We start from the raw sequence: 10087 nt of genomic DNA, 5'->3' as shown, positions 1-10087 counted from the left end.
ACATCAGTTAAATGCCAGTTGTGGCACAAATTGATGATCAAATGTCCTGAAACTGCACTTCATGTTGCATTTTCATGCTAAATGTAACATGACGTTTATAAATAAATATTGTAAAATATAAATTTGAATTTGAAAATGGTACAGTCCTAAACTACATAACCACTTACAGGAAATAGAAACAATAAATTACTGTATTTGTCTTTATATGATACTGATTAATTAGAAGTAATTATTGCATACAGAGTTCATCACGGCTCTTTTCTCTACAGAAAACTGCCACTCACAGAAATAAATCGGAGTGCGATACAAAGATTTAGTTTTTTGTTAGATGAATTTTGGAAAGTTAAATGAGGGCTGAGAATATTATTCATATAAATAACGGACTGCAGCAGGCCCAAACAAACCGGCCGTTGGGAGCAGCGGGACTATTCACGGTGGCCTGGGCTATTAGGTGGCCTAACTGGAAACTGGAAAGAAAAAACTGGAAAGAAAGAAAAAAAAAAGAATAAATAGTAAAAAAGAATCACGGCAAACTACATTGGTGCAGCTGATTGGTCTGCAGAAACTGGCACCCGCCCATCAATAAGAAGATTTGTGTTTGTCAGTTTTCACCTTCACCAACTGGCGATTGATTAAAAATATCAGTAGTGAAGTTTTATTTTCAACATGAGAATTAATCAAAACGAGAGCATATGTAGACGAAAGAACAGACAGAAGATCGCGGTGCTGGTAACCAACTAAATAAGAGGAAAGGAAAAGCAGAAAGAGAACTTATTAAAAAAAAGAAGGCGTTTGAAGAGGAGGCGGGAAGTGCCGGAAAATTTTCAGATATTTTCAAATCCTCCACCATCTAAACTTCTTATTGATGATGATCATATCAATTACACATGCCCAAAAGCTGTTAGATGCAGAAAATGTATATTTCAAATAATTTTCCCTTTTTTTGCCATGCTGTTAGCTAAAGCTCTAGAAAATCCCATGACATAATTCTCTTGGATTTCATTACTTTAAAAAAAATAATCTAATCTTTCTGATAGCAGCATGTGTGTCTTGATGTTTAGCTCTCTGAAAATTAAATGTGGTTAACTAGTGTCTTTACTGAAAAATATTTAATATAAATAGGTATAACATTAAAATGACTCAAATAATGTTTAACTGAATTGTGATTGGACATGAGAAGACTATTGCTAAACATGAAATATTTTACAAATAAACACTGAATTGAGCTGGTCAGACCTACCTTAGTCAGAATTTTGTTGACCACCTGGCCGATGTCATCTCTCCACTCTGGGATGTTTGGATTGAAGTGGTCCAGGTTTCTGCTGAAGCTTAAAGGGATGACCTGGAAGTCATCTAGAGGACAAGTTAACAATCACTTCAGTTAGGACGCAAAATACAAATCACAGTAGAAGAAATAAATTGGTCACAGATGTCTTTAAGGTATTTATTCTGAATTTTTATTAGCAACACAAGAACCGCAGATGTTGATGCATGCTGCTTGTTCTGAATGGACAGATGTGCACTGCTGGCAGCCATCTTGGTGGGAACATATGTTGGGAAAGTAAACCAGCACGTGTTTGGACATAAACAGATGGCAGTAGTTTTCTAACAGGAAACATAATTCAGGAACTGACTCGTCTACTGAGGAGAATAGGAGACACAAACCAAAAAAGCCTTAGTAAGACATAAAGTGAGTTTATCTGTTTATTTTGTGAACAACTTCATGCCCAAAGATTTAAGCCCAAAATATATCTCTTTACACATATTTAAGGTATTTCCTTTTTGCATTCTTTCTGTCCAGTGGGCAGGCTTAACTTGATTTTTACTTGTGAAAAGTTTAAAATCTGACTGAGATTGAAGGAAATTCTGAAGCTTCTTTCAGTATGTCTTACTGTAGACTCTGACGGTCCGTGTGTCCTGAACCATGGATCGGCCGTTGGAAACCTGGACGGTGACAGAAATCTCTCCGGTCTCTGGGAATCGAGTTAAAAGGCTGTTCTGCAGGGTCATTGGGCTGCAAGAAAAACCAAATACTGTTAAATACAAACAGTCAAGATTAACACAAATGATGAAATGTTAATGTGCTCTTTAAAGCTGTAACAGTTGTATATATAAAAGCTTATGTATATGAAATAAGCCATTTCTCTAAGATCCACAGTAAAACTTTCAAGACACTGCTTGGCCAAACCCCCCCACAAAAAAAAGGTTACTGCCTGGATTTTATTGAACAGAAATTTAGGAGCTTCTCAATGGAAAAGCATAGCAGTGATTAATATATTTCAGTTTCAACTAGTTATTTAACCTTGAACTGATGCAACAGTTTCTCAATATTTAGACAACCATGTCAGAAGCAACATCCTGAAGTCATGGAAAAGATGCTAATCTCAATTTCATTAAAACCACTGAGGAAAGCGATTGGTTTTAAAAGTTTTAATGATCACAATCATGATTACTGTAATGGCAAGGCAGAGATCATGTATTCAGTGGCGTTGGTTGTCTGTCTGTTAGTAACATAACTTAAAAAGTTATAGACAGATTTTGATTAAATTTTCAGAAAATCTCAGAAATGGCATAAGGAATAAGCGATTAGATTTCGGGGGTGATCTGGATCACTACCTGGATTCAGGAAATTTTTAAAGGATTCTTTACAGTGGGGATAATTTTGCAAACAGAGCTTCAACCTCAAAATAAAGCCCACATCACTGGCATTTAATTTGGGTCCATGCTGTTGGCTTACTCATCATTAAATTAATGAATGGATGCACTGCTACTAAAAAGCTGTGCAGTCTCAAGAAAACTAATCAAGGCTTACATGAAAAAAGAAACAAAGAAAAAGAATGACCTATTTTCATAACTGGATGATCATCCATACAAGGTCTTTGTAAAATAATAAAGCAACTCTGGATGGAAATCAGGGTGACACTGTACAAGCTTATCTAATGATTTCACAGCAAATATGTACTGTAATACTGTAAGCAGTCCTTGTACTTCGTTCGAGGCAGTAGATTGATATCTCTCCAATGGTGTAAGTCATACTTGGCAATTAGGAGCTTATCTGTAATGATTGGTGATTTCTGCTCTTGCATCCCTCTCATGTGGAGTGCCACAGGGTAAATTCTCAGCCTTACTCCTTTTATTTTATTTTATTTGCTACCTTTGTGATCAATTATGATAAAACATAAGCTGTCTTTTCATTTTTATGCTGATGATTTGCAGATATAGTTGCCCATGAGACCAAATGGAAATACTGCACTTACTGAGCTGCTGGACTGTATAGATGTGTAAAGCAGTGGTTGACATGTAACTTTTTGCACTTGAGTGACAACAAAACTGTATGTATCTTTTTGCATGTCACCTATATTAAATGTTTTCACAAACTGTAGTACTTTGGCCCCCTTTTTTAAATCACATGTTAAAAATCTCAGTGTAACATTTGACAGTGGGCTGAAATTTGATAAACAGATTAGATCTGTTAGAACAAGCTTTTTTCAGCTCCTTTTGGCCAAGGTAAAGCCCTGTCTCAGTCAGGAGGATTTTAGAAGGCAATCCATGCCTTCATAAGTTCAAGACTCTACCACTGTAATGCCCTTTACATCTTCAATTTCAGGTCTCCAACATGTACTGATGCCCAATTTTTAACCGCACATCCAGATGTAAACACATAACCCGACATGCTGTCGTCACTCCACCGGCTTCCAGTTTGTTTTAGAACTGATCTTAAAATTCTGTTGTTTGTTTTTAATGCTGTTAATGGCCTTGCGCCCTCCTACTTGTCTGAGATTTTAATTATGCGTAATCACAGCAGGTCCCTGCATTCTTCGGGTCAGCTTCTGCTAGAAGTCCCAAGGTTGAGGTACAGACAGTGGGGTGATCATTCATTTGTGGTTACTGCTCCTAGCTTGTGGAACAACTGCCCCATGACATTCGCATCATGACTGATCTCTAGATTGGCTTTTAATTCCAACTAGTCTTGTTTTTAGATGTATTTTGTTGTTTTTATTTTGTCCATTTTTTGAACTTATGAAGGTGCTTAATACTCTGCAGCCCTGTAGTGCTTTCAGTTGTGTTTCTATGTGTTGTTTTAATTATTCTATTTTTTTATGCATTGTTTTAACTTACTATTTTTGACTCTGATGTAAAGCACTTTGTGTACCTTTTTGTTATTGTAAAGGGCTATTGATTGATTGATTGATTGAAAAGACTAAACAAAAATGGTCATACATTGAAATGAATAAATTCAGATTTCTAACTGTAATATCTAAACCAGTGCAGGTATGATCAAACTATTTCTTGCAATGAATTCATATACGTTAATGTTGTTCAGTGATGTAATATGAAATTTGTCATGTCCTTTACCTGCAAGCTGTCTCCTATCCACCAATAAAAGACAGTCATGTTGGCTTCAGTGGGAAGAACGACAGCCGTCATGTTGACTTCATGGTTTCTTCCAGCAATGGGGATCACTTCCAGATGCACTTCCTGAAGGGGGGCTGTACAAGAATGAGATTATATAAATATATATGTATATAATCATTTTAACAAAATATTATATTATCTTAAATTTAAAAAGAAAAAAACTCAGATTCCAGATTCCTTATCATGTATCATGTTTGTGATATATACACATACATATATATATCTATATATATATATATAGATATATATATATTCACAAATGTTTAATTTGATACTCTTTATGAAATGATCAGACTACCCCTCTGTTATTTGATCTGATCCAAAACCAGCCCACAAGACTGTTGATTGGTTGAAAAGGATTTTAGACCAATACCCTTGGGTGTTTCCACACTAACACTTCTTAAACATAGAACAAAGAAATCAGGAGAAATGAAAAAGAACTGAGAGAAGAAAGGCTTTCTGATGAGGAACTTGATTTTCAGGGGACAACAAAGTCTTCAGACTTGTTCCCTGCACGACCTGTTGTTGTACAGACCAGGAATGGACTCATAGTGGCCACAGAACTGCTTACAGAAGTCTCTCCAGAGAGAGAGAGAGAGAGAGAGAGATGATGCCGGAGAATTAAGTTTGCCATGATGTAAGAACATCATCAGATACTAAAGTTTTGGTCCTGCATTCAAGATGCAAGATTGATTTAGTTTCTTTTTTTTTTTTGACGGATTAACTCCGTTTAGTTCATGCCTTTTTCAGCTGATACTTCAACGTTTAGTTTATTTTATTTATGTTTTTTATTTTTAATATTGATTCTAAATTTTGATCTTTAATTTGGATAACTGGGTGAACGCAGGCGGAAAAACGCTTCAGAACCAGTTCTACAGAATTCCTTTTTGGACTGATCCAAACCTGGACTTTTTATCTTGTGCCATACCACCGCAAGCCATTCACTGTCCATCTTCCTACCACCAGACGAGCTACGGGAGAGTCCGCATCAGCAGAGCTGCCTGATCCAAACCTTCTGACCACCACGTGACAAATCTTCTGGTCTTCTTGGGAGTCGTTCGGGTTCCAAACCACCTGTGCCAACTTCCTAATGTGCCCGGGAGAGTCACCACAACTGTCGTAAGTCGGCTTGATCCAAACAGAACCAGATGAGTTCTGTTCGAATCAAGTCTCTGCTTGTCTGTTCAAGGAATGGTTGGTGTGCCGTCCAGATTTGGCCTTAGTGAAGTAGTTCTACATCTTAGTTAAACTTCCAGCTTTAAACAGAAGAGATCCAGTTTTCCCTTCTTTTCTTTTAGGATTCAGAGATCCTTTTTTCAGTTTCTTAAACATTAGTTGAATTAACAACACAGGTTAATTAACTTCTGTTTCATTTCTTGCATACATTTAATTTATTCTGACACATTACATGATCTTGAAATAAAATTTCTGGTTTGAACACCATATTCTGCATTTTGAAGTCCTTTGTAAATATTTCCTTTCCATTTATGCATGATTAGACTAGTAATAAATTATTCATATTTATCCTAAACTGTTCTGGTTATTGTAAACTCTTCGTTTGAGTCATGTTATGGGTCCCTTTGAATTAGGAATTCACGTTATTAGCGTCCTGAGACTGATTCATTGATAACTGATTGATTTGACTAGCTTGAATTAACTAATTAATTTAATTATTTAATTTAGTACTTTAATGGTGTCCACACAGCCATTAGATTAGTATAAAGTTATCTGTGTGGTGGTGCTCCTGAGGTATAATCAACATTTTGACTAATAATTCATATTTTTATGAAATTATTAAAATTAATAATTTTAGTAAACATATTTAAAGTTTAATTATGCTAAATCACTACAAGTGCCAGACCATTTATGACAAAAAATAATTTTCTCACCTGCTACTGAGTCATTAATAATGGTGATAAGAACAGTGACTAACACTCCTTAGCATGTATCAATGTGTCATTTTGTCAGGTGACAGAATCAAAGCTTCCAGGTAGTTTCGAGAGAGGAGGAGATGCTGAGGCAGCTGGAGAGGCAGGGAGAGGCAGGTGGCGAATGGAGAGGCAGGGGGAAAAGCTGGTAGAGAGGCATGTGTAGAATAGATGGGCTGGTGAAGAAATAGCTGGCGAGTGGAGAGGCTGGTAAAAAGGCAAGTGCAGAGGCGGGTGGCAGGCCGTTAAAGAGGCATATGATAGGCAGGTGGAGAATGGAGAGGCAGAATTAGAGTCAGGGTAAGAGGCTGGTAGATCTGCTGGTGAAGAGGTCAGTGGTAAAGGCCTGTGTAAGGCCGGTGAGGTGGAGAGTGAAGAGGCAGGCAGGGAGATGCTGGTGGAGAGGCTGGGAAGTTATGGTGAGAGGCCAGTGAAGAGGTGAGTGAAGAAGCAGGCAGGTAGAGTGAAGAGGCAGGGGAAGAGTCACAGATCACTGGTCAAACTTAACAGTTTCTTCAGCTACAGATTCATTTGACCCCACTGAAACGATACAGGGAATTGTTTCTGTCTAGTTATGTTAAGCTTTATATCACATCAGCCCTTAATAGATCGCAGGATGTGTGACAAGGTCCTCTGGGAATTCCATTTAAGTTTTAATCAATTAAACCGCATTTCTATTAGGTTAAAAACTTAAATACAATGATGTTTGCGCCCAACCACGCAGAATCTTGGCTGTAACATTACATCAGATATGCTCCTAAATCAATTATCCATGCATTATTAAAATCACATATCATGTAGGCTATATCATTTTGAGGCATCTCAAAAGTATTTTTATATCCAATAAACTATAATCAAGTCATTCTAAAGAACTATATATATTAGCAAAAATGTCTTTATCAACTGCTTGTCTACCAGATGCTTCCAGGGTTTGGGGTATTGTAAAGAGTTCAGGGAACATTTCACTATCTTCTGGTAAAAATACCCATTAAAATACCTGAAAGAACCTGAAAACCCAAGCTGGCTGACTGAAACACTGACCTGTCACCTGGATGTACATGGTGGCCTTGTCATGCCCTGCCATGTTCTCTGCCTTCACCGTCACCTTGTACACGCCTGGCTTTTCATAGCGGTGCTGGATGGGCTCATCCGTCACCGTCAGGTTCTGGTAAATGGCTCGAACCCCATCACCCAGGTCAACCTGGTACTTGGTGGTACTAGTGTCGCCCTATTGGGAGGAATCACAACTTGAAACTGAACTGAAGTGAAAGGAGGTAGAAAAATGAAGCTTGAAGCAACTATCCTCCTACCTGCTCCTGATGGACGATGAATGTGATGTCATCACCAGGAGCCACAGCCAGCATTTGGCCTTTTATGCCAACCTGTAGCCCTTTAGGGGGCAGCAGAGGGCAACTGTGCTGCTTGGAGCTCTGCTGCTTGTTCAGCCCCCCTTCACATGTGTTAGATATCACCTTCCTGTATCTAAAAACAGAGGATGGTGTAAGTGTGACCATGAAGATGGATGTAGAGGCATTAAAGAAACAGTTCAGAAGCTTCAGAATAATGTGGCAGTGAAATTAGAGTCAACAGATACAAATCTTGTTATAAAGCAGGGGTGCACATAAGTGCGTGGTGCGTGGTGCGCATGCGCTACCAAAAAAAAAAAGCGTGCCAGATGAAACATTGTAGCGCTCATTTGCGAACTAGATTTGGGGATAGACATCTGCGCAATCTGTATGTCGGATAGGCCCATGAGCCGTTGTTTGGGAATGTTATCAAAATGTCTAAGAAGCAAGCTCAATTAAGCAATTACTTTGGTGTTCCTCCCCCCAAAGAAACGTCAGACTGAGTCTGAACTGCAAAAGAAGCGCATATTCTCGGAGAAGTGGCTGCAGGACGTCAGCTGGCTTCAAGCGAATGATGAACGCACAGAGATGTGGTGCAGAGTATGCCGTGAAAATCCCATTCTGGCTGACAAAAACAGCGCCTTTTATACAGGCACTAAAAACTTCAGTCATCTAGCTTTTGATAAGCATACCAATAGCAGAGAGCACCAGAAAGTTGTTCAAGCAATTGATAATGAAAACAGACGCAGCCAAGACCAGAAGCCCAGTGGTCCACTCGACAAATGGAAAGACAAACTGAATGAAGAACAACATCAAGCACTGAGTAATGTTTTTCTTTTAGTCTTTCACAAAGCGAAACATAGACGTCCTATGCGTTCATATGAGGAAGATATTCCTCTTCTGAAGAGGCTTGGAGTAAATGTCGGGAGCGCGTATCATTCTCGAGAAGGGGGAAGCCGCATCATGGAATGCATCGCACAGACGATAACTTCAGATTTGAGAGAAAAGCTGCAAGCAGCTGAATTCTGGGGTGTGCTCTTTGATGGATCAGAAGATATCACAAAAACGGAACAGGAGATTGTGTACATTGTTTCTGTGTCCAGCAACGGACATTTCAGCTCAGATTTCCAGGGGTTAATTAATCTGGGGGCCAATCGAACAGCACAGGACATAGTGGATGGACTTGTGCAACTGTTCCACGCTTGCCGTTTAACGGACTGGAAGACGAAGCTGGTCTCGGTATGCACAGACGGAGCCGCTGTCAACGTTGGAATGTACAACGGCATCATTCCCAAATTACGTCAGATGGTGGACATCGGGGATTCCCTTGTGCATATTCTGTGCACCGCCCACACCCTAGAGAACTGCGCCAAGTCCGCTGATCGCGCAGTCCCATACTGTGAGTCATTTAATCAAGCTACTGTCAAGTTGCTAAGATTTTACTTAAAGAAAGGGGGTGCAAAACGAATTGCACAACTAAAGAGAATATGCACAGAGAAAGGCATAGCTTTTGCCAAATTAGGAAAGTTTCACAATATCAGATGGTCTGCATGGAGACAGGAGACTCTACTGAAAATATGGAGAATGTTACCTGCCATTCAGATTCAAGTGGCAACAAGTGATGACATGAGCCTGAAAGAGATCTGCACAGAGCGTTTTCATTGTTTCCTAGCAAACATTCTTGATATTGGAAACGTCTTAAAGCTCACCTCCCTCAAGTTTCAGCAAGAGAATCTAACTATTGGTGAATGCAAAGATGAGCTCATGGTTGCTGTTGGACAGTTGATTCTTCTGATGGAGAGTGAGGGCAAGTTCAGGAAAGAGACTGGATCACATGCTGATGCTGACAGGGACAAGATCAATGTTTTGAGAGCTCTGATTCATGAGTTTGAAAGCAGATATGAATCCCTAAAATCGTGTGATCAGTTTCTGATTTTTGATCCTACAACTTGGCCTCTTGAAATGAAAGATCTGCACAGTTTTGGCAACACAACTCTCAGTAACATCCTTGAGAAATATGAGGCCAACATGTCTGTTGACAAAGACTCCACTTTAAGAGAGTGGATGCGTTTAAAGCAAGCTGGAAAACGTTTGGCAGCCTCCTCTGTGCACAACCTGGTGAATGTAGTGAAGACGAGCAATACTGACAGTTATTCTAACATTCAGAGGGTTCTTTTCTTGTCCCTTACACTGCCCTTGAGCAGTGCTGCATGTGAAAGGGGATTTTCACATTTGAATATCATAAAAAGCAAGTACAGATCTTGCCTATCAGACTCTCGCCTCTCATCTCTAATGCACATTCTGTTATCCAAGTTCACCACGGAGACCTTTGACCCGACTCCAGCTGTTGACTTGTGGATGCAAACAGCTAATCGCAGGCTGAACCAAGGAGACAAG

This window comes from Melanotaenia boesemani, chromosome 5, assembly GCF_017639745.1.
Source record: "Melanotaenia boesemani isolate fMelBoe1 chromosome 5, fMelBoe1.pri, whole genome shotgun sequence".
Lineage (NCBI taxonomy): Eukaryota > Metazoa > Chordata > Actinopteri > Atheriniformes > Melanotaeniidae > Melanotaenia > Melanotaenia boesemani.
This window is presented reverse-complemented; position numbering follows the sequence as displayed.